Raw genomic sequence first — 27,530 nt, 5'->3', positions numbered from 1 at the left:
ACTCACGATCTTTTAATTTTATTGTGGATGTTTTTTTCTACCAAAAATACAGCACCGACGCTATCTGCGACAGTACATTAAACTACATGTGTACATGAATGACAACAAATCACATCGACAAATTCGACATCTTGCAGTCGGACGATGTTGTATGCGCGACCGGACGAAGCCTTATAACATTAGTGTATTATTTTTCAGGCATTTATTACCCTTTAACTAATGCGTCCTACTTGTAATTTATCATATTACCTATACTTGCTAAGATATTATTTCTATTCACCGTATTCGATTTTTAAACGTATTATTCAATGGTGCGTCCGTCAAGAAATAGGGGATCATAATTGATTAAAAAAAAAACACTCTATAACTTCCCGGACCTCCAGCATCTCATCTACCGAGCCTCACACCTCGGAACAGTAAACTCTTGTAACATACTTTTGTACCGACTATTTACGCTGAAATAAAAACTCGCTCCTCCATTCATCGGAGCATCCAACTGACTTTCTCTTAGGTATGCTTACATACTGCAGTCTGCAATTTAGGAGAGATCTTTATTTAGCTACTTATTTTTTTCGACTTATACGAGGTATAAATGAAAACACTGCCATTCTGGGCAGTGTTGACATGTGTGTCCCTGATAACTATCTTAGAAATAGAGAGCATCAGTTATTTATTCTCCCAAGGCGCAGAACCAACCTGCCACTGTTAATTCCAATTGAGAGGGCGATAACTATGTTCAACCAAATTGCTTCGGGTGTTGATATATTCCACTTGCGTGAGGGTGAGTTTAGGTGGACGTTATTTTATAAATTCTGAAAAGAGGGTCTCCTCAGCAAACTCGGTGTACTTCTTTGAACTTATATAGATGTATAATTGTATTTTCACTGCTTTTATATGTTTATAATATGGTGTTTTTTATTTTTTCATTTTTATCGTTTTTATTACTTTTATTCTATATAATAATGTTTCGTGTCATGTTGTGAACGTCTTAAACTTATAATTTGTAATGTCCACAATATGTTAAAATAATTAATTGAAATTGAAATTCGACTTTTATATTATCAACTCATGGTCACCTCCTACAACGGTCTCGTCCCTTTACAACGAAACCGCCAAATATCTATATATTGACATATTATGACGCCAGTCTGAACATCAGCAAAATTTTAGTTGTAGAAGTAAGCGATGCAAATGAGAATTGGCGAGAGACAAAAGCCAGTAGAGGACACTTGTTTTGTAGAAGAGAACGAATACCACCATGGGATATAAGGCCAAGAAAAAATATGTGATTTTTGTATGAAGAACATGATGAAATGTGTCGCTATGTCATTATGTTCTTAAGTGTACGAAACATTTATAACTACAGATGCATCTTTATAGTAGACAGGCGGCTGTACCCATCAATGCAGCCTTGTACCTACCTATACATATGTTAAACAATATTTTTGTTATTATAAAAATATAATAATTAATATTATTATCATGTATATTATTGTATAACCGTAGTCCTTAGATAAACTATGGCGTCAAATAATTTAAATATAAAAAGGTCAATCGATAAAATTTTATGTTTTCTTAAGTTGATAATAATATGTAAACTGGTGCTGTTTAAATTTACCTTGCCTGCCTAATATTTATATATAGGTTATCGACGTTTACCAAGTCAAAAGAGCATAAGTAACGAATTGAAAGATTTACGTGTGAATTATTTAAAAAATATATTCTATTGGTTTCGTCACTTAACTTTTGCTATTACTACCTAATGGAGACACATCCGGTTTAGTATTTATTCAGAGTTCACAGATATTTAATCAATAATGACAGAGAATACTTCAAACGGTACACAAAAACAGATTAACAAGACAAGATTCCACGCTCGACCAAATAAACAGATGAACTTGCCAAAAGATTAGTTCAGTTCATGTAGGTATCACATTTGACAACTAGAAACCACACTTATCACAAGAAATGAATCTCGATATTGTAAGTGGCTTAGTTTCAAAATAGAGGACCTGTATGATCAAAAGGGTCAGAGCTAATCAGACTAAGCTGACTGGCTGTAAGACTGTGAGAAAAATTAAAATAAAAAAATTACGGAGTTAACATAGAGTTAAATCCTAATCTGTCCACATAGCGCTTTCGGCGTCCAGTCAATGGGCCACGCCATCTATGGTTATTTTCGAAGTCACGCCGCTACAAGATAACAATCTTAACAATCTAACCATATTATGATAGATAATATTATATATTACTTTCTTAATATTTTATAGACATTGTTACATTTTTAATCCACGTAATCTAATGATCCATTAGGAAATATGTACAATAAATCAATAATAAAGAAGACATTTAATACTTACATATAAGTTTAGTTCATTGACTGAATGACAATCATTTTTTTTTTTATTTTATATAATAAGATTCTCAATATATAAATACGGAAATCAAATAACCGGGAAAGTCTCAAAAAAATTAGTAATATATTAAAAAAGATGTTCCCTTATAGGTATTTGATCACAATTATATTACGCAATAATGGATATGATTAATAGGAATATTCAAATGATAATCGACAGGCTGCATAGAAAATTACTGTCCATTTTGCAATGTGCTCAGGGGCGCCGTAGGATGTTTGAAAAAATTAACAATCCACAATGATATTCCATAATTTTCGCAGATCATTACTTCAACTTACGATATAAATTATTTTTGAAACCTTAGCAACTGGTTTCAAAAATACTTTCAGGAAGATAATATGGAGATGAAGCACATAAAGTAAATGCAGTGACGACCCATGTAGAGTATACGCTTCATAACTGTGTACTCCGGCTCTATGATTAAAATGATGTAATATATTCTTAAAATATATTTTTTACACATAAAATATTATCTATGTATTCACTTATTACTACATAAATATTAATACAAGTGAATATCATTTGATGTAATTTTATCCGAGGTAATCAGGCAAAGAGTCGTATCAGTGTAGTAAAAAGTGTAAAAAATGTGCAAAGTTATAAAACGTATACTCTAACTAGGAGTGCATGTGTTGCTTGGAAGTGGCATATTAAGGAAGGGATCTATATAATATAACTTTTAATGTAGATTTCGTCGACAAAATTTTCACCTGCAGCATAAGAATTTAAAAAAATCGTTGTGTGAATCCGTTTAGCGTTTTGGATATTATTTGAGTTACCCCATCTCCACCCATGCAAGCCGTGATTTGTGCACGGTCGCTTTCCACGTTGCTATAAACGTGTCAGAATTGGTGCCACACTTCCATGTCCCGAAACGAAACTGTACAGGACTGATCTAGCAACCATGCACCTTGGCGCTTAAAGATAGAATTTAGAAAATAAAAAAATAATAATCTTGACTTGCTTTGGCGTCATTTTTCTTTAGTGACACATTAAAGTGTCCTCTGTACCCGTGTACTGAAACTCTGCTGAAACAGAGTAGTCTGAAGTTTACAGTGATGAATCTAAAGAGGAATCGGAATTATTCCGTCCTGCAGACGATGCAGCAAATTTTTTAAATTCCTTAAAGTTGGCCTTGGTTGATATCAAATCGTAGTGTGGACGTACTCTGGAAAAAAGCTCCGCTAGGTCGGATCTCATCAGCGGGCGTGTTCAGTGTCTTGATGGTCGTACCCGCATGTGCATTCCGTTCTATATTCTTTCAAACGAAAACCGTTTAGTTTGGCCGCGAAGTCACCATGGCCAGTCAGGAACTAGTGTGTTGGTCTTAGTTATCTTTACTATTCTAGAAATAGGTACTTAATGACGTAAGATAAAATTTGAGATTAAAAATAATATGGTGCGACACTTCACTCGGGCATGCCATTGGGTAGCTGTGGCTAGTTTGCAGCAGACTGACCAATCCCACTAATTGCAATTTTTTAGGTGTCGTGAAAAAAACTTTAGACACGAAGAGTTGCGCGAGATGAACACATTTGAAGACCACTGCACTATGCAATAAGTATGCCAAATTGTTTCCACATTCTCGTTTATGGCATATTACCAGTTATATTACACTCTGTATTAGATTGTGTGCCAGCTGAAAATCTAAACGTTTTTGCTCATATTACATTTTACATATTAATATCGTTGTTGATAAAACACGTCGCGTAGACTGAATTTGACCGGTAATTCAATAAGGCCAAAAATATTTGTTATTTAATAAAAATGTTTTACATTGTTTTAGCATGACTATATTGCCAACACGTGTTCTTGTACACTAACGTAAAAAAACATTATAATATAAGTACTAACTTAGGCCCGTTTCAGACGGGACACCGGTGTCGCGCTCGATATATTATAGAAAGCCTTTCTATTCGAATAAATGGGCCATTGTGTTATGTTTATGAACGCCCCAGAGTTAATGAGTCAACGCATAATTTTGCGTTATAAATTAGAACATAAAACTGGCTGCGGTAATAACAACAGGTGTATCAGCGGCTTGAGCATGTAGCGGCCGACGGAAAAGTGTATGTGGAAAGTGGACACGCGTTGACTCATTAGCTCTGGGGCTTTCATTAACATAATACAATGGACTCTTTATTGTAACACAAAGGCCTCCTTATTATTTACGACCGCAACACCGTTGTCCCGTCTGAAATGGGTCTTAACGCCTAACCTGCTACCTGCCAGAGGCGTGCAACCCATAGATGCTGTAGATACGGAGCATCCCAATAAATAATTATGTAATAATATTATGTATTTATTGCACAATGTTATGGTAAGTTCTATTTAACTATGCTTTTTTATTACTTGAGACTTTCATGTTTCGTTGGAAATGTTGTTTAGAATATCGCAGAGCTACTGATATAGCTACTAGATGTAGAAAATAGTAGATATATGTATTCTTCCAACGGCATCCATACAAGAAAAAGTCACCGCACGTCATTGGTACCTATATAAGGGTATAATCAGGATATGGGGGCCATGTATAGGGCATAGATTTCTGAACTCGCATGCATTTTGTCGCATGCAACAATTTGCAGATTTTCCTTTCAATATGTATGATTTTTAGGTTTTTGTATGAAGCAACAATCACACATTTTATCGTTTAAATCTAAAGAGAAATGAATTTAGACTGTAAATGAGCCATAATGGTAGTCATACTAATAAAAAACTTACTCAGTTATTAATAACTCGTCATGGAGCTTTTGAAAATGAGCTTTTCACGCTCTGACATTTTATTCTAATATATCGGTATTGATTAAGATTCCACTGAACACTATAGCCAATATGATAATCGCTTAATTGGTACCATCTTGCATGCAGAACAGACGTGCACATCATCGATTTTGCACTCTTCAATAATACTAATTTTATTTTTATTTAAACTATCGTTATAAATAACATGTATTTTACGACGTTTTTCTCAGCTCGTATTCTTATTTGTCGGGTGGTTCTTTGTCCAGTACAAATTTTGCAATCGATTTTTAACTAACTTCCCGACTAGCTAGACATTTGAAACTTTTAGAATATATCAGAACACGATACCAATGCATTTTTTAATACTTTTAGCCATCTTCAAGTACAATTGAATTCATTTTCAGTTAATTCTGTTTTGTATGTATTTCGACACCATTATTGGTTGCTAGGGATTTGTGGCCCTATTAACTAAATTATTAATATATACGTGCGTTACTATGGAAATCAATATGAATGTCAAAATGACATTTCAGTATTATTTCTATCAAGTACAATTTTTTTTGATCGTTTAAGCTAGTCAAGTCAAGTTTATATGATTCAACAGAAAATTTAAAGACGTTGTATATAAAAAGTTCTTTTTATTTTGTAATTATTTAAGTATAGCATCAAATATCACTTCACACATTTAATTAGGTACATCAAAGTAATAATTAACATCTCTATACATTACGGCAGAAAGGCGAAGTCTTCACTGAGCCTTTTTTAAAGAGGCACCTAGCGGAAAAATACGAACCTTGCAATTTGAGACATTTTTTTGATAATTTACAATTTCAACTGTATTAATGAATAAATATGTATATATATTTATTTAAATCAAATCAAGCTTCAATATTAGGACCATACATAAATAAAATTTGATATAAATAAAAAGGATTTCAAGTTATACACATTTATATTTTTTATAAAAATCGATGTTTTTTAAAATAGATATAAAAAATATTAAAACTATGAATTAGTCAAAAATCGCTTAGGTGATGTTTATAAAACTTAATAAACTAAATTTTAACAATAAATATGATCATAAAATATATGTAATAAGAGGGTGCGGTCCGATTCAACAAATACACATTTTATTACATTTTTTACAATTGTAAGTTTATCTTTGACTTAAAATAAAAAATATTTTTCTTTTTAATGTTTCCAGATACATATTTATTCATTAATACAGTTGAAATTGTAAATTATCAAAAAAATGTCTCGAATTGCAAGCTTCGTATTTTTCCGCTAGGCGCCTCTTTAAAAAAGGCTCAGTGAAGACTTCGCCTTAAGAATAATTTGAATAAGTGGTAATTATTGTTTTTAAACAATAGTAATTTAAACTTTCACATTTAGTAATTGTGTTGATTAAATTTTATCAGAGATTGATTATCACAAACTAATTAAACTAAAACTAAAATTACGGCGTTTCTGACCTTGAAGAATGATTACGACCCGAAGACGTGTCCACTCCAAAGTCAGACTCGCGTGCCAAAAATTGAAAGCTCTTTACAGACAGTAAACTATGGGTAGGGCATACTCAAGACAATAATCTGGTGAAATGGGGAATATCTGATTATCAAACTTGCACGCATCGTGAAACTCAAAGCATGAGGCACCCATTTTTGTGCAGAACTTGCCCAATATAATTAAATTTCAACTGAAATTAACAAGATGAGCATGAGACTGTATGCCAACTACCTACTAGAGCGACACCCTATAACTCAGAAATTCCCAACCACGTGTCCAAGTACTTGAGCAAGCAACTTTATTTACTTCGAAATGTTTAACCCATTAGAGACAATCGGCGCCAATTTGGCGTCGCTTGTCATTGGTAAAAATGTTTTGTTATATACTTTTAGATATTTCTTCTTCTTCTTGGTCGTGCACTCATGGCTGAGGATCGTGACCACATTTAAATTTCGCCATCCTATGAGCGACCAAGACTTTCCATCCTTCTCGATCTTCCGCTTCTCTCAGGGCAGAATGGATGGTGCCCCCAGTCACCTCTTTCACTTGGTCGCTCCATCGCGCTGACGGTCTTCCTCTGCTTTGCCTTCCCTGAAGGCTATCCAAAACTACCAGTCTCTCCAGGTTGTCCGGTCCGCGCCTGACAATATGTCCAAAAAACTGCAGAATTCTTCTCAGACATATCGTCGAGAGCCGTTCCTTTATCTTCAGTCTCTGGATGATTGACTGGTTCGTCCTGTGCTCCGCCCAATAAATGCGAAGCATTCGGCGCCAACACCACATCTCAAAGGCATCAATTGCCTTCCGTTCTCTTGCCTTCAGGGTCCACGACTCGACTCCGTATAGAAGTATCGAGAACACTAATGTTTGCACAAGCATCATTTTTGTGGCAATCGAAATTCCCTGATCCTTCCATATAGTGGTAAGGCGTGTCATCGCATTTTTTGCAATCTGTGTGCGCCTTCTTATTTCCGCTTCGCATCCGCCCTTTCCACTGATGGTCGATCCCAGATATACAAACTCGTCGACTGTTTCGAGGTTTTGGAGTGTACTTGGTGTTGGTAGAAGGTTGGCCCAATCAACAACCATTAACTTGGTCTTATTCCTATTAATATAATAAGGAGGCCGTATTTGCGACTTTCTTCCTCTACCCGGTGTAGCAGCTCTGTGAGTTCTCTTTCATCTTTCAGATATCTCTGATATTGAAAAAGACGGGTGTTTCAATAACTACACAAGTTTTGAAAAAAATATTTAAATTAATCATAGGTATAATATAAAAATTGTAGCAGTTTTGTTAAACTATTAATTGTTAAATTTACTGTAAAATTTAATCTGACTGTTGGCTCACTATTTTCTCCTTTTCTATTTGTTTTCAACTGCATACATTTGGTACTCTGTGAAAGCGCAAACAGCAGTGCTGCCGCCTAGCGGGATAACAATGTAATTCAATAATTTGATATTTTTAATTATCTGTAATGTTCAAAATAATATTTTAAACTTTTTTAGTCGGAATTATTAAAAAATAAAATTAATATATTAATATTATACTTACAGTATTTTCTGTCGAAATTCTGTTAGTTTCATTGGGAAAAAATGTGCTCTTGGTGAAATAAACCCCTGATGTAACCATTGAATACCTGATACACAGAACTACGAGTATAAAGCCGCATTAGACCAAGCGATGGAATGTTTGTTCTTCCCCCACTCCAGCAAAATTCTGTCGCTTTTTTTTGAGGGAACATAAGAATTTCGCTAGAGTGGGGGAAGAACAAACATTCGTTTGCTTGGTCTAAATGCGGCTTTAAGAAAACGTGTGTTATCGCTTATGTAAACAATATTTGACATATGGTATAATAATAATCTATATCGAGTTGTTTCCAAATATCAAAGATAAATATTTTGATATTATTGGGTGAAAAATGTTTTGGTACTGATAAGGCTATACTTTGATTACCTTCATGATAAAGTAAGTAAGTGTGTGTGTGTGTGTATTATGTACCAGCGCTTCACGAAGAGGTTTCTACCCACTTGCTCAACCTATTATGTTCATACCCTGGGTCCAAACACACGTGAGAAAACAACATATTAATTTTCCAGACCCGTCATACTTCATAAGCAGACACATTACCACATTTATCTTTCGCACATCTAGTATCTTTAAATGAAGTTATATACGCATATTATAATATTTTCTTCGCTTACTACATAATGAACATATTCTTAAACGAGTGTCTAATACTTATTTGATTTATTGTCGCCAAAATCGCTTTAAGTCATTGATGCCGTACTGCTGGATGAAGTTTTCCCACAGAACAGATTAATAAGATATAAATGTGATAGCCAGACGCCGTGGATCAAGGTTTTAAGACGGGTTATCTTTTTACTTTATGGTGGAGAGGTCATAAAACGTAAGGAACATTACGCGCTGACTATCCTCAAACACTGAATACGCGTTTCGTTTGCATAACATTTAATGCATTGTATGGTACAGATGTAACTATTGAAAATAATACACGTGTTTAGTGTATCCCATATTTCTCCGCATTCGGGATCGACACCCGGTAAGGAAACGGAGTTTCCATTATGTTTGTGTTCCATGAGTTTTCCCTTTGCTGTCCCCATTCTGCTTGGTCCTTATTCTTTCGTTGCCATGTACTTTCGTTATCAGTGGATGATAATATTTGTCTTTATTTGCGCGTTATACCTAATGTTAATATATCAATACCATGTGGTGTTACCTATTTTTATAACATCTTATTTTATATAATAACTAGCTGACCCGGCAAACGTTGTTCTGCCATATAAATTATTTTTAGTGAATATTTTGGTTGTTAAATAAAAAATAACGAATGTATCGTAAGTGTGTAGGGATGGGATCTATGAGAGAAAGAGGAATGGAGCGCTGTAGACGATGACCGCCGATAAAAACAAAAAAACACCAACCATTTATTTTCTCAATTCAAAATGAGTAATGATGTTCATAATGAATGAATTACCTGTGACAGGATCTCGTTGTTTAATTTTTATGCAATATCCGTCTTGTCCCTTCCAGAAAATTAACGGATATTGGAGAGCATCGTATGAACGGTGTGTGTCAGCGATGAACTCCAGATTATTGTTTCTTCTTCGAATCACGATTTCTCGTCGATGTGCGGTCGCCAACCATGATTCCAGCAATATCGTCAACAACAAACGCATTGAATCGACGCACGTGCTCTCCAGCTGGTGTTTTATCAGGATTGATGACAATAGCGTGATTGTCACTTTGCAATTCGTGCATGTGTGCTTTGAAGAATTTCAATAATTCACTGTGCTCATTCAATAGGGCGTCCAGTTTGCCGACGATGCGCCTGGCATTAGGCGAATTGAGGTTATTGTAGCTGCAACGTGTATCCACACGATCGATGTCTTCACCGCCCATGAAGTAGATTTGTAAAAAATTATGTGGCTCGTTTGGCATTGGCAGCAATGGGCCTACTTTGTGGTATACTTGGCCTTTGATTTTGAACTTAGAATGGAATTGTTGACCATTTGCCGCAGTATTGTGAACAATTTCTGTTGCTCCGAACGAAGTCATTTGGAAGCATGAATTGAATGTGCGAATGGACTTCAGGAACAGGTTTGAATCTGGAATCGTGCCGATAAGCAAGCCGTTCAATGGTTCTGGTGGTGTCTCAATTTATGGTAGTTGCACTTTTCCTGATGCGCAACACATCCCGGCTGACTGTCACTTTGCAATTCGTGCATGTGTGCTTTGAAGAATTTCAATAATTCACTGTGCTCATTCAATAGGGCGTCCAGTTTGCCGACGATGCGCCTGGCATTAGGCGAATTGAGGTTATTGTAGCTGCAACGTGTATCCACACGATCGATGTCTTCACCGCCCATGAAGTAGATTTGTAAAAAATTATGTGGCTCGTTTGGCATTGGCAGCAATGGGCCTACTTTGTGGTATACTTGGCCTTTGATTTTGAACTTAGAATGGAATTGTTGACCATTTGCCGCAGTATTGTGAACAATTTCTGTTGCTCCGAACGAAGTCATTTGGAAGCATGAATTGAATGTGCGAATGGACTTCAGGAACAGGTTTGAATCTGGAATCGTGCCGATAAGCAAGCCGTTCAATGGTTCTTGTGGTGTCTCAATTTATGGTAGTTGCACTTTTCCTGATGCGCAACACATCCCGGCTGACTCATGTTTGAATTTGAGCGCATGACAATGGGGACATTCTTTGTCCATAGCACCAATCAGCACTTTCGGATGAGCGAAATAGTCAATATCTAGCTTGTACTCGAATGCGAGGCGAAGGAACGAAGCGGATGTAAATGCTCGATGTACTTGTTGGCGTTGTCGGTCATTTGCTCTGCGTGTGTTAACTACGAACCGGCGCGCTTGGCTTCGTTCCAATTGTCGTTGTTGATTTCGTTCAGCTCCTGCCTCTTGTGATTGAGATGCACGTAATTGCGACATGCTTACACGCACGTTTTTGTTATCTTGTTGGATTTGTTCGTCTGTTATTTCTGCTCTACTATTTTGCATGTTTGTTGCTTTATTCGTTCGACGGCCCAAATGGCCCCCCTTGCGTCTTGCTGGCATTGTGCACTGTAATACACGCACAAAAAAATAGATAAATTAAAATAAATCGTACAAAATTTTGCACGCACTGCGTTGTGATATGCCGAATGAATTGTCAAAATGTGAAAATGAGCGACGCTTCTCTTGAATTCTTCTCGGACGTAGCGCCATCGGTCATTCAACAACATAAATAATTTCGTTCTGTTTGAAATACGAACGACGGTTAAATTTGTTCATACAAAAATAATAAAATCGCGATTAAAAAATAGGAGGGTAGGGGTAGGAGAGTGAAAATTTGGGGATATAGGTATTTTTTGATGCCAAATAATAAAAAAAAATGCAAAAAAAAATTCTCAAAAAAATAAAAGAAAAATTTTTCTGGATAGAGATACCCTAATCACCTACCGGTATGAAATATACTTGTTGACCTATTCTCATACCTAACAAATATATATAAAAAAAATCATAAAAATCGGTCGAGCCATTTCGGAGGAGTGCGACCACAAACATCGTGACACGAGATTTTTATATATATAGAGATAATAATAATGAATCTAAAAAACAGTAAATTAATGTTAAAATCATTAAAAACAGCTTGAGCAACAAAACAGTAAATATATCACAATGTATATGACTATGTATTTACAATTTAAATACTTTTTTCCACGTTTTTCTTAGCTCGTATTCTTGTTTGTCGGGTGGTTGTTTATCCAGTACAAATCTTGCAATCGATTTTTAACTAACTTCCCGACTAGCTAGACATTTGAAACTTTTAGAATATACCAGAACACGATGCCAATACAATATTTTAATACTTTTAGCCATCTTTAAGTAGAATTGAATTCATGTTCAGTTAATTCCGTTTTGTATGAAAAGATTTTTCGCAAGAAATCCGTAATCAAATCCCCTATTATTGATTGCTAAGGGGGTGGTCCTAGCAACTAAATTATTCATATCTACGTGCGTTACTATGGAAATCAATATGACATTTTAGTATTCTATATTTGTTTGTTTGTTGCAAATTGTTGACAATTGCCTTATTTGTCCTAAATTAATAATACATAGAATTGTCAGGTTTATATGATTCAACAGAGAATTTAAAAACGTGGTATATAAAAAGTTCTTTTTATCTCGTAATTATTATAATAATGTTAATATATTATATTAATTAGACGCAGTTTAGAGTGTTTAGACGGAGTAAACTATGCAGCCAATGCCAATTGAATTTAAATGCATAATTTACTTTTTGGCAAATATCAAACACAAAATCTTGACAATGTGCATCTTTATGATTAAAATGTAACAGGGACAGTGCGATGCCAAAGTTTGCTTCGAAAGCTTTCGTCGTTCTTTGTGCACCATCAAAAGCGTCGCGACGCTCTCCGCCCGGTGACAGCGTGCGACTATCGCAGCATCGCATTTTCCTCGCGTTCAGTGTTTAGTAGCAAACTGTTGATTGCCGCGTTAGGTCGTCCTTCAGCGTGTACGGCGGGAAATCTAAAATTAACGAATTGTAAACATGTGCATTCTTAGAGACGAAAAAAAAACATTGCGTATTATTTTTGCCGTTGTCTCGCGGCCAGTGGCTTCAGAGTGAAAAATATCTTTAAACGACGCCATTCTACAAGCTGATGAAACTTGTATGTTGTGTTTCAAGAAATATTTTTTTAAAACTATTGTAGGTAATAATTAAAACCGTGTCATTAAAATATTACACGAACCCTTCCACCTACAACTTTTATCTGTGACGGTACTATATTATTAATTTATAAACAAATAGGTACAATAAACATACCATTATATACCGTTTTTTTCTCTCAATATTTTCATCATCAAACAATAATTTATTTAATATTCAGAGCATAGTTTCGGTTTACAAATATATACAGATACCTAATATTTATAAATGTGTTCATATATCTTTACATTTGTATTTATATTAATTTGACCGCCAGTTTATTTAAAATATTTAATAGGATTGCTTCAAGTAAAGTAGGTGAATGCCTACATAGGTATTATATATTTACAACTTAATAATAAATTTGATTAATAAAATCAGTTTTCTCCATATTTTCTGTATTATGATGTAAAGTTCGTTATCGAAAATACTTATCATTTTACCAATATTCCTAAGTATTTGTGATTTGATTCAGTCAAAATCAGTATAATATATTATGTTTCATTACTTAATAAAATTGTATTAGGCACTTCGTAAAATAAAATGAAAGTAAATGATTTTTACATTAAATAATGTTGTATAAAAACTTTCTTTGAAACGACCGGCCCGTATTAATATATTATAAATTTATGAATCGACTGATTACATTGAAATTCAGCGTGTGTACAAACATGGCGTGATTCTGAATTTTAATTATATTGTTTTCTTTTACTGTTTTTTTATGAATAGTGAACTAAATAATAACAATTTAATTATCATAAAATTTGTTAAATATGGTTATTAACAGTGTGTTTCCAACAATTATTATAAGCAATAGAAGACTAGTATCGTCTACGACAATTAATAATTTTAAAGTTTTTTTTCAACACAAAACCGGATATGGTATTTTATAAATACTCGTTATATGGAAAACTTACTAAGTATTATTAAAACAATATTTTACAAACATAATACAATACCAATAATAATTGTGTTCTCATTTCTTACAGCGATGTATTGTAATAGTTAGGTCAATATTATATTATTTTAAAAAATATAGTAGTTTTATATTTTAAAATGTCTTTATAAGCAAAAAAATATTTCATCGCATACGTCGGCTTCAAACATAAAAAAAAACTTAAGCCATTCGCCTTTGTTTGCATTATAGGTACATAGCGTTTTTGGCTGACTCGTATTTTTTCTAGGGAACACGAGGTAAATGTATTGTATTGAAACTATTAAAGTCAACGAACTAACACTATAACAAAATATGTGTCTACTGCCAAGTGGAAACGTGCCTACTTAGTATAATTATTTTAAAAGATAACTCAGTATATTTTATTAGTTAAATGCAGCCAGGATGCTGTAGTAGTGAAGCATATTCCGATAATGGAATGTAATTACATTCTGATACAAATATATATATTATGTAGTCATACTTAATCAGCTGTCAGTACATTTTATTGTGCATGTGATAATGAGTAACACTATTTTATGAGGATGAACATGTTAAACACAACATGTAAGATAATTAATTTGACGTACAAAAATATGTGTGCAAAAGAGACGTACTTTTATTCGTCATAGTAACTAGACCACATGGCTTGTGGTTTTGTTTCATACTAATAAAATAAATACACCCAGTGCTATAAGTATATTAGGTCATCCCATAAATATTGCGGTATTTTTAGAATGTTTTAATTGATTTAATTAAATTCAAGATGATATTATTTAATATTTTACATTATTATTTAAAATCTCTTCCTGTCGTGTTATTAAATTTGAATTCCTTGGTGATATACGTATCTCTCTTCGTTTTGAGATGTAGATTAAATCATCTTCTGTAGTAAACCGTTTCCTATAAAGTTTGTTTTGTAAAGTGAAGAAAATACAGAAATCTGACAGTATGATAGACGTGGATGTAAAAATAAATATTGGATTAAACTTTTTAAAATACCACATTATTTATGGGATGAGCAGGACTTGAATTGCGCTGCACCGCACCGAAGCTCTTCTCCAGTTCATGACATCCCCGAGATTATCACTCCATTTCGTGAAAAAAATAATTTGACAATCTGAGTTATTTAGGCCATATGGCAAAAAATCTAACACACTTATTTTTATAACATAATATGTGTAAATTAAATACTTACTTAAATATGTTAATATTTTTGAAAAATTATTAAGCATTTCGGTTCTTATTTTTTTTCATTTCGAGCGCTAAATGATCTAATGTAAGAAAGCTACATTCTTTTTCAACATTTTGGGGTTTGAAAAAAGCCAATTTTATATTATATATTAAAACAAATACAATATTATGTCAATACAGATTATACAGACACGCTCCAACAAATATAACATGTAAACAAAACAAGAGATAGGCTTATTACAAGGCATACAAATAGCAACAGTCACTGTCAAGTTGGTAGGTACCTGCTATAAATTATTATTCCAATATAAAACAAAGAAAAATGTTGGAAAGTAAACAATAACAATTAATTGAATCAAAACAATGTTATGATTAAGAATATAAAGTTTCATTAGTCACATGCACAACAAAAGGCATATTGCAGATACAATTATCTGTGGCACCGTCCGGTGGTAACCACACGTTGAATATTGCATTCCTCATACTGTCAACCACCGCTGTTACCCCGCACACTAACTTACGCTCTTTTATCCTGCACTTTCCCTCGTGTACTTTTAGTAAATTTATTACTTATCTTACGGCTGAAAACAATGTTTAGTATCATGGACACCACAAGGGAGGGGGGGGAGCTGACAGGGTTCTAGCCCGGAGGCCTGGGCTTAGGGAGTAGCGGCCCGGAGTAACGGGTCGACCAGCTAAGTGCAACAAACACAAATATACTCTAATTTAATAATTGCAATAGTCGCCTGCGGCGCTAATTTAGTTCTTTACAGAATATTAATATTTTAAAATATGTGGTTGTATATTCTGATAATTGATATACTTACTTACCTAAATGATAATTTACGTGTAGAATTTTATTTCATAGTTATTTTAGTGTTTTTGCAGAACAAGCAACAGACACGAGCGTCACTCGGGCAAAAAAAATGAGACCTATTTATTATCTTACCGCGATAGGATAAAATATTATTTGTTATAATATTATATTTCCATTATTGGTACAAGTAAATATTGTAGACAAATTATAATTATTATTAAGTTGAGCATAAATAAAGGAATTCCCCCAAATTCTACAATATCTAAAATCAACCTTTGAATCCTCAAAAATCGTATTCGGTTCTATAAAAGAAATATCGAAGAAGAGAATTGAAGTCATCTTGTTAAATCTCTCTCTTAAATGTTCTTCTACTAACTGTAGGTAAGCTTCCATGCAAGTCCATAGCACAGCCAATTTTAAACAGGAGGTTATTTTTGATTCTAGTTTGTATGTCTCTTGTAGACTCTTTGTCAATTATCGTCAGCTAATCAACCAGTAACGTGACACTGAGCCAATACAAACTCCGTAAATCAGTAAAAAATCTCCCTGGTGTTGTGAAACTATGCAAAAAGAATACTGTATGATGTAAAAAATCCGATGTGATCAGTTTCCACGTATACGTACAAAACACACACCGTATTTTTTTCTATATTTAATTGAATATAGATTCCTTTTGAATGATGTGACATCTGTATCCATTTTCACATAACGTAGGCAGCGTAATAGCAGGGGATAGATAAAAAATGACGCGGGGGTGTGTTATTTCTGTTTCAATGTATGACCTCACTATATCTGTATTATATGTTATCATAAGAATACAAATTCACAAATAACTTGAGTAGGTATGCTATGAGTAACTTAATAATTATGTTGAAGCAAAATTAATTGTATGTAATGTATTATGTTGATTGAGCTTTTATATATGAAAGTGAAGCTAGAGAAAAGGTGTACAGCACTAATGATTAAATACAGATCATTTCGTATTCTATATAAATTATCTGTAGTGTGTTTCACAGTGGCGAAGGGTGACTTTTGGAAAGAGGTAGGCTGTGGAGATCTGATAAAAAGAGCACACTTGTCAGTTATAATTACGAGAATAGTACGATATTTACTACTAATGAATAGGTACACACTAAGAAATGACAACGACACGCTAATTCAATGAAACTTCAAAAACTCATTGATGACATAAAAATGAGCGATGTGTTTAAATTACGTATTTTTCAAAACATGTATACCCATCAAAAATCATTAGATGAAAAAAAAACTATTTATAAAAACAATATATTATACTTACTTATTTATTAATATTCGATTAAACGCCGTTGATTTTTTTTTTAATTACGAGGGTGGGTCAATAATTCCTTAGAAAAAAGCATTAAAACAGTTTTTATTTTTGTATTTTTTTTTTATTTCTCAACATAATCTTCTTGGAGCTCAATACACTTGGTAAGACGTTTCTCAATTTTTTTTAAACCGTCAGAAAAATAAGTTTTCGGAAGGTCCTCAAAATAAGCATTTGTCCGATCGATGACTTCTTCATTTGAAAAAAAACGTTGTCCACTTAGCCATTTTTTTAAGTTTGGGAAAAGGAAAAAGTCACTGGGGGCTAAATCTGGCGAATACGGTGGGTGGTCGACCAATTCGAACTTCAATTCTTCAATTTTAGCCATTGATCGTAAACATGTGTGAACACGGGCATTGTCCTGATGAAAGAGGATTTTTTTCCTGTTTAAATGAGGCCGTTTTTCTTCAATTTTGTTTTTTAGCTGGTCCAATAAAGATGCATAATAATCCCCTGTTATTGTTTTTCCTTTTTCCAAATAGTCAACGAAAATAATTTCACGTGCATCCCAAAATACAGTAGCCATAACCTTACCAGCTGATTTTACGGTTTTCGCCTTCTTTGGACATGGTTTGCCTTCGCAATCCACTGCTTTGACTGTTCTTTCGTCTCGAGAGTATAGTGGTGTATCCATGTTTCATCTACAGTCACAAAGCGACGAAAAAATTCATCCGGATTGCGTTGCATGAGCGACAACAGGGCTTTAGAGGCCACCAACCTATTGCGTTTATTGTCGACTGTGAGCAAACGCGGCACCCATCTTGCAGAAATATTTTTCATGCCCAATTTGTCATGTAAAATAGAAATGACGCTACCTTTTGAGATCCCTGTAACCTCAATTATCTCACTCAACTTTAATCTTCGGTCACTTAACACCATATCGTGGATTTTATTGATCATTTCTGGTGTAGTCACCTCTACAGGACGTCCTGAGCGTGGTTCATCCTTTGTTGATGTACGACCACGTTTAAATTCATTTAACCAGTTATAAATAGTTGCAAGTGAAGGAGCAGATATGCCGTGAACTAAATCCAACTCATTTTTTATTTCCTTTGCTGTTAACCCTTTTATATTAAAATGTTTAATAACAGCTCTAAACTCAATTTTCTCCATTTTCCATTTTTCCATTTTCCACAAGCAAATTTTTTTTTTAAATGTACGAGAAACACACAACAACCCGACCAATCTGATTGAAATTTCGCAGCATACTGAATCGGTAGTGCCGCTGCATGAAAACAAACCGCTTACAGTACTAGTCGCGCCACCTGTCGGCTTTTCTAAGGACTTATTGACCCACCCTCGTATCTAACTATTAATGATTTTGGACAAAGTGCGCAGTCGTGACAACATTATTATGCGCGAATGTTTTAGGCTCTGCGATAGGAGCTTACCTTATTTCGTACAAATCAGCAGACTTGCTGAGGTTACGAGACGTAAAGTACATACGAATAAAAATCAGAATTATTTCACACATAATCGGAGATTTATTTACGTCGAGGCGTCGCGGCGTTTATTATTTATTTACGGCGCGCTGTGTTATATTTTGTAATACCTTTGCAGTTGTTTTGTAAACTGTGTAATACTGTAATATATTCCTACATATACGACATCTCTCGTTGGCAAAATAATTTATTTTTATATAACATAAAATAATGAAGTGATTAAGTATATAAATATGTCAATATGCAATTAAAAAATATTTTTCTTAAGAAGGTAGGCTTTAAATAATCGCCTAGTATGGAGTCTTCGCGACTGGACTATCTCATGTATGTGCTAGTAAGTAAACAAATAAAAATGTCACGATTCTAAAATTTTCTATTTTATTATAAAAATGCATTCCATGCGGCTATTTTTCAGAATTGCCAATTCAACCGTACTAAAAACATTCTGTAATCGCTGTCAAGACGTGTTGTACCTGCTAGCAAGCCTTTTTAATAGCAAGTGAACTTTTTTATATGGGCTATTTATTTTTTCAGACAAAACTTTGGATGTGCTTAGACACCTAATCACAAGTAAGTGCCCTATCCCTCGATAGCAAGCGTGGATTGGTTAATAATTTCCCCCTTTTTGCGTGGGCGCTTATGTTTTATGCATATGATTGACCTTCTCAATGAAGTATCTACAATCGACAGGAAAACTTCATCGTCAAAGTAAATACATTATTAATATTACAATTCAATACAACTTAAATATTCTACTTTCTTTTTATCTTCAACGGTTTCGTGAATATTATCTTTTTAACTTTAGCGAAAGTTGAGCGGCCCCATTTTATATTTCCGGCATTTTAAACGTCATACAGATCACTGTTGTCAAAAGCACAATGGCGGTAAAATTTTATTTCCGTCAACAGTGCGATTCACAATTTTAAATTTAGAATTTTTGTTCTATCAAAACGAGTTATGATGACATTCTCCACCCCGATTCAATTAAATTGCTATGTATAACGAAATTGTAATAACATTAATAGGTAATTTAACTTAAATTTCGGGTTACTTACCTTTCAGAGGACGACAGACAATTATGAGTTATAATTTCATTTCAACCGGGGTAGTGTGGTGAATTTAAACGAATTAATATAGGTACGGTTGAGATCTTGCCGGTCATATTTATTTTTACGGGCACTAGAATTATTGAATAAACGTTCCTCTATCTTCCAACAATAAAAATAGCGTATTTTAAATTATCAAAACAAAGCTAGTTTTCAGTTTCTACTACCGATCACATCGATGAGTAACCCTGAGCAACCTTGTCCGCTATAAAATCTGAAAAAAGTTATAAGTAGGGTCTTTTCTAACATATTATCACTTAACTCCAAAATCAATAAAAAAAAGTGATAAATATGTTATGTCGTATTCAGGCAGTTAATTATTCCGAGAAGTTAACTGTCAGGCATGATTTGTCAGGCACGGCCGCCCATGACCGCGTTAATCGCGAGCTGTCAACTGTCGTTGAGTAACACAGTTATTGTGGATTACCGCCTTGTTTATGGAATTGCTCCGAGTGATATTCGTGTTATTTTGGAGCAATAAAAATAGTGGAATCTGGTTACCGTGTTAACTATTTAGAATAGCTAAAATGAACTGCTACTCTACTTTCGGGTAGTCGTTTGTTGATTTTTGTCGAATCTTGTTTTATTTTAAAACTTTGAATTTAAAAATCACGCGGGTTGTTTTGGTCAAGTACTCCCTGAACACAATAAATACTGCATAGCTTTCCTTAATTAATATGTTATTGTATTAGTAACAGTACCTACTAAAAAATAAATATATTCGCAATATTATTCATCTAATTGTCATTAATTTTAACGGACCTTAAACGTAGGCATATCCTTATTTATGTTTTTTTCTTCGATGGTGTTACAGCCCTGGCTGTGCACTGACCTTCTCAATCCTCCGCCTTGTGACATCATTCAGATGATACTCCGCTGTTCTTCTCAATAACAGCAACAGTTCCCTAGCGTTTCTCCCCACAATCATTTTCATCCTAGAACACTCTCGATCTTCTCGTGGGTCTTTTCTTCAGCTAATCCATCGAGCGTTCTGGAATACGGGAATCACGCTCATTTACAAGAGCTCGAGATTACAACACAAAGATGAACGCTTAAACTAATAGACATCAATTATTAATAAACAATTCTGTGTTTACTTGTACTTGAATATAATTTTGATTAAAGATAATAATTACATAACCATTGCACTCTGCATATTTTGTTACAATATCTTCATCTATGGTAATTGAGTATTATTTAATTTATTATACAAACACATGTGAACTTATTTACTATGTAGTTTCATTAATTTGATCAAAGATAATATTTATTATATATTATAACCATTACATTATTTATATAGTGTCATATTTTAGTTATTAAACACTATTTTATTTAATATACAAACAAATTTCTCGTAAATTATATATTTACACTTCCCATTAATAAATAAAACACCCATCAGTTAGTATAATAAACTGTTATAATTATGTTATAAAACTGACTCTACGTCGATTTAAATCAATTCAAAGACTTCCATAAATATAAACAAAATTATAGTTATTATTAATAATATTGAATGAATTTTATCATTAAGTATGTAATTTTATCGATGCTTCGTGTAAATAGGAATTGTACATGCGGTCATAGGACAAATAATATTATGTCGATTTTGAATTATTTGCATATAATATGTAACAAATGTTTATAAATATAACATTAGTTTGATAAGAATTTTGAGTATCATCATCGTCAGATTATTTGCCTATTTCAATCCACTGCTAGATTGGAAGACCATCTCAAGCTCTATTTACTCTCCTGCACCGCGATTTCCTAACTATCGACTCGTGTGGCACCAGACGACATGACGTAATTGTGATGTCAGCCAATACACGCTCGAAGCATGCCGCCCGCCCGCAGTGCCCACCGTAGATATTATTACGATGAAACACCTATATGTGTATGGTGACAATGAATAGCGCCGCTGTCGGAGTAGCGTTATATTCTCGAGCGCTATTATCACTCCGGTAGTACGTCACAATGATGTCATATGACGTCATGTCGACCGGGCAGCTGGCACTCGCAAGTTCTAACATCGGGCCCCTGGGTGCATTGTTCTTCGCTGCCACGTAATTCTCTCAACCTATAATATTTCCTCAATCCATCGTACCGTACCGATAGCGATAATTTTATTTCGATATGGCGCCCCGAGGTGTAGCTTGGATGCAATGAGCGGATAGAGAGCCGCATATTCAGTTTGAAATAAGAGTATAATCGGAGTATCCCCACTATTTCATATTATTTTTATTTGTAGTTACCTTGATTCGTACCCGATTGATTTATAATCATCCAAGCTGCGAAGTCCTGCATGCCCTACGAAGTCCTGCGTGTCCCCATGTGTAGCTTCTCTACAGGCATCATTGAGAAAGCTCCGTAGTCGCATTTCACGCTCCATCTCGCCATTATTTCCACTACAGGCAGCTCCCAAATCTAGCAATGATAATATTTTGATCTGTCATTCTTTCAATAAGCTTACACCTGTTACTAAGACCCTAAGGCCCAGTATGTACATATGTATATATATAGGTGGCGGCTGTATTTCTGTTTAGAGTTAATGATATGCGATTTAATAAAATTGATGACTCTTACAATCCAGTCCAGTCAATATTTTTGTTATTCCATCGGGAACCGGTTTACTAATAAGCAAAAAAAAAGTGCATACTTAAATATTGTGAAGACGCTGATATGTCGATTAATGAACGGTGATTATTCTGTATTTCTGTTCGTTTTATATTTACACAAAAGTCAAAAACGTAAAATTATTATCAGTATTTTATGGTGATCTAATCAATACTTATTTATCATAACGGCGCTGAATTTGAAGTTTTATAATCCTATCTACGACGCACAGAACATGTCGTATCAAATATAGGTAATGTAAAATTTCCAAATGTATGTCTTCAATCTATTTTCCGAGATAATTATGAACAAAATTTTCATACAAAACCAATACTAAGCCAAGAAATTGCGGTGGGCGGGTCACCGGATGTGTTCTTGTGTGCCAGATACCCCCGCAAATTTCACACACATGTGAGTTCCCTGCCTTCCATAAAATGTTGAATAAATTGTCTTGAAACAGTGTTGCCAACTCTTGTAAACAAAAATAGATCATAAGAAACTATTTAATAGGAAGAAATTCTAGATGTCTTAAAAGAAAAAGAAAATCTCTGCCATCGCCTGTCGTATATTAAAAAACTCTGTGGGATATATATATGACACCATTTTTAGGTTAACTTGTAAAAATCGTCAATGAAAATAAAACAAATCGTCTAAAAACGAACTGATTGTTTTTGCTTTGACCGATTTATTTTCTTGTGCTTTTGGTACATACGTATGTGCCTCAAACGTTACAATTAGGATCAAAATCGGGAACTAATTTTTAGTAGCAGACGTATATATTATACTATATTACGTTTTTTTTATGAAAACTCCGAAAGTTGTTTCCATATTTAAAAAAACGCAATATTTAATGCCACATGCTAGGACTAGTTAAAAATGCTAGATCTGACAAGAAAAATGCGAAGTTGGCAACGCTGCCCTGATTATACGCTTTCATTCTGAAAGGCTTACACATAGCATCCGTACAACTACAACTACTGGTGGCGGATACTGGATGTATGCCATCTTTAGTCATAACGCATCTAAGTTTCTAATGCGTTAAACCTGGCTCGCTCATGTGCTACGAATGCTACAAGAAAGCCACCACTTGTTCTGTTTTTTCTTCCAGCAAATCGGTATCCAGCATCATCTAAATACAGTTCACAGTAAAATCCAAAGTTACCATTACAGAAGTCCTAGATATAAATCATTCTAATTGCTAAGTAGTATCCACATTTTCCACCTGAGTAGCGGACATAGTCAATGTCAAAGGTGAAGAAATCGCTGATCTTTCTTGCTCAATCGTGCATAATATACGGCAATCACTTGACGAACATATTATTATGTCGTCCTTACCCCTCTTTACCTTACATACTTTTTTAAATTCATTGTAGGTTTATTTATTATGCCATACTATAGTTTTAAAAATATTATATTATGATAAATATTATAATCTAAAAAAAAATATTACCTATTATTTTGATTATTTCAAAGCTTCACATTTCAATAACAATATATATATTACATATCGATAACAATTTCTTCATACCTATCAGTTTTATATATTTTTGGCAGGAATTAATCGAAATTCTTACAAATCTGATGATATTATTTCATAGCTTTATACCCCGTTTATACGTGGATGGGTTTACTGCTGACAGTACGTAGGTATTATCGCGGCTATAACAAAAAATACACGTGTAAACACGTATTATCGTGTAAATTACAAAATTGCATGCATGAATCAAAAAAGTTCAGAAGCTTCTGAATTTTCACGCGACAATTGGACCGTGCAATATCTGTGACTGCACAGTAGAACGACAGTAACGAACCTGCCAGTAAAAAAACGAACTACACCGCGCAGAGACTCTCTTTGAGGTTAACTGATTTTCACGACCTGTAAAATACTACTAAACAATAATAACATCGCGTCTCGCTTACTCTTGAAGAATGAGATTGGCGAGACAGTCAGCGCTTTTACGTCTAAAATACACACTATTGATGCAAGTAAATCCATGCACGTGTACAGGTGCTTTTATAATATAAGTGGTCCACAATAATTGTGGATCAAATTCATCAAAATGGATCCTGAGATATTTGGACCTAAAGTTAAAACATCTTTTGTAAAATTCAGAAATGTTTTCACTGTATAATATAATATACTTACCATATTTTGATAGTACATGGATCAATTTAAATAAATAGTTGAAACATAAAGTATATTCAGGCTTTGTTAATATTAGCAAAAACCTCTTTATACTGCTGAAGGAACTGTCAAAATGGACATGATTCACATTTAATTTGATGTCTTATCAATATTGTCATTCATGCGGAAAATTGTAGAGCTCGATTGCGATATTAACACACAATAAAGAAATCTGTTTCATCTAGCCAGATCTGACACAAAAAAAAAACGATTTTTATGAAAATTGGACTTGATCCATAATTATTATTGTGAGGCACCCATACAATATTTGTAAATAATGTATTTTGTTTTTTTTTTAATGTTGCTTAATACAATTCTTAATTTGAAAATATTTTTTTTTGCAAAAAAAAAACAATTACTTCCGCCTTTAAAAAAATACATTTTGTTGTAATATGAATGGCGAGCTAAAATATAATATTGTTTGACCCTTTGCTCTCTGTACTTATCTCGTTTCTGATTAATGATTTTTTGCGTCATATTTTTTTTAATATATTTCACATTATCCATACTCGTAAATCATACCACAGCATAATATAATATATACAACACGTAACGAAGTATACCTACATAATGTTTTGTTCAAATTCATTATAATGAATAATAACCATACGCAGTGCAGTATATACTATATTGCAGCTGTATTGTGTCGATTGTCAATATAATAAGATACCATACAAGTACATAATTATTATATGCGTTTTATGAATAAACGACAATTTCATATTCCGTTATATCGACATAAATGAATATATTATAGTATGTATACTTACATATTACCTAGCAGTGTTAAAGTACAAAAAGTTCGTATCACTCCTCGTATTATCATGTTCGAGTAGATATAAATATGTTTCCGTTCTTTGTGCTCTATATTTATAACAAAAAGAGAAAAATTCAGAATTAAATATAAATGCGAGAACCATAATATATGTTAATTAGTCGACACCGATACACTGAGCAAATAGATTTTTCATTTAGATAATTATTGTCTAGACGTATTTACGATATTTTTATCATTGTTTTGTATTTAAAATATAATAATCATACTTATAGATTAAATTATCGAAGATATCTCTCACTACTAGGGATTGCAATACCGAATAAAAATACCAATACCAGTATTTCGGTATTTCCTATTGAATCATGATATATCTACCAATTAATATATATAATATATATGTAAAAAAAAACTATGGACGATGAAAGGCCACGGAAGTAAACCAGACATCGCGTAAGCCGACAAAAAATAATAAAGTCTTTTATGTTAATTAATACATTTTGATTCCCCTTTCAATACCGAATATAACGGTATTGTCTGATTTTTAAAACCGGTATTTCGGTATCGAAAAATAATGGGATACCGGTTTTGAAATACCGGTATTGCAATCCCTATTTACTACAGATACTATTCATTTTATTATTCCTTATGCGCCAGCGAATTGCCTGCGCGGTATAGATTTTTACAGCGCTTCTCGGTTTGCGTGAGCTTCAGTTTTCGCGTCCACACACGGGCTTCCCTATTCAAACCGGTTTGCGCATGTAAGCTTGTCGTAAAGCATGAGCGTCTAGCCGGCGCTTAAATCAATATATAAAATTATTTTTTTGAAAACTATTATGGATAATTGAAATAATAGGAATATATTACGTACCTACATCAAACATAATAATTAATAGTATAGCGTATTAATAATAAGTATACAAAGTCATAATATTGTTTGAACGAATAAGAAAATGTATTCTGTCTCTATCTATGCGTATAGTATATAAGCAAAGGCAAACGGCCTATCTGAATAGTCTTGATAACGGTGTTACAACCAAAATAGCTATCGACAAACCTTTTTGTAAAAAACCTGTAGAATTTAATATTAATTAAGTATACTTTCATTTCTTTTAAAATGGAATTCTACCAAGTAAATGCTAACTCAATTAATAAGTATAGCGTTGTCAAATATATTAATCATTGTTAATATGAATAATTGCGAAATGCTGCAATTGTCTTTCAAAAATTACGAGTAAATTGCAAACTCCAGAATATAATTATGTTATATAATATGTATTTCTTGTCTGAAACACATGATATATAAATAATTGAAAGAAATAACAAAAACTATCTACATATTTAAATATTTTAGTTATAATATTTATTCCACATCAATATAAGTACAGAATAAGTTAATAACTATTATATTAAATTAATGTAAATATTGTTTGCATATTGACAAAATAATAATTTGGAAAACTGTATTACCATGGATATCACACTGTGATAAAGATTATGGATTTTTATCTTAGTTTTAGAACAACGCCATTTAAAATCTTATGATATAATAATTCATATATTTTTATGAGATCATAAGTATTTGGCATAATAAGTACACAAGTGATTTCACACAATTGACACTGTAACCAAACTATAGATTGTGTGTTTTCATAAACATCCTTCACAAACAAGATTACGTCCGTAATACATAAAGTTCACAAACACTGAACATTATTTACCAATAATTATTATTCTGGATATTCTGCTACAAAATCGCCATAACCGATTTAATATTACCTAAAGCATTTCTACAGTCCCAAGTCCTTTATATAATTGAGTCGTTTTAGGTTAATTCATTGATTATAATAATAAATTTGGATAATAATTTTCTCAATTGACGTAGATTACGACATTTTAGTAATCACTGAAATTATTAGATTATGTAATGTTTGTTGGAAATTAGAAATTTGTATACGACGTCAAAGAAACAATTTTCAACACAATAGTAAAACTATAATAATTGAAAAAAACAACTTTTCGTTTCAGTCCAATAATAAATTAGCCATCTCATTAAGATATAAATTTAATTACCTACATATCATATTATGTTAAAGCAATTAATTTACATATTATGTACAGATATTCAAACAATGTATCTATTATTTATACAGTACTAGAAATAACCTTTTTTCTCAAAGCAATTATACTAAAGA

At 33.3% G+C, this 27,530-nt stretch overlaps 2 protein-coding genes across 3 annotated transcripts in view; one reads left to right on the top strand and one right to left on the bottom strand.

Moving 5' to 3' along the window:
* The window catches only part of LOC147066339 (uncharacterized), a 615,499-nt gene that overhangs the window by 513,247 nt on the left and 74,722 nt on the right, over window positions 1–27,530 (bottom strand). The gene's annotated exons all lie outside the window — the stretch shown is intronic.
* Mct1 (Monocarboxylate transporter 1) overlaps window positions 12,464–27,530 on the top strand; it is an 89,795-nt gene continuing 74,728 nt past the window's right edge. Inside the window, exon 1 of one of the 2 annotated variants that reach the window (XM_085956119.1) lies at window positions 12,464–12,880. The gene's annotated coding sequence lies outside the window, so the exon portion shown is untranslated. Of the gene's footprint in view, window positions 12,919–27,530 lie in introns of both variants that reach the window. The other variant, XM_085956120.1, reaches the window with a different exon arrangement.

This window comes from Rhyacophila brunnea, unplaced genomic scaffold (genome assembly GCF_057557595.1).
Source record: "Rhyacophila brunnea isolate RB1 unplaced genomic scaffold, BYU_Rbru_1.0 scaffold_5, whole genome shotgun sequence".
In the NCBI taxonomy this organism is placed as follows: Eukaryota; Metazoa; Arthropoda; class Insecta; order Trichoptera; family Rhyacophilidae; genus Rhyacophila; species Rhyacophila brunnea.
The sequence above is the reverse complement of the archived record's forward strand: the minus strand, read 5'-3'. Positions and strand labels throughout refer to the sequence as shown.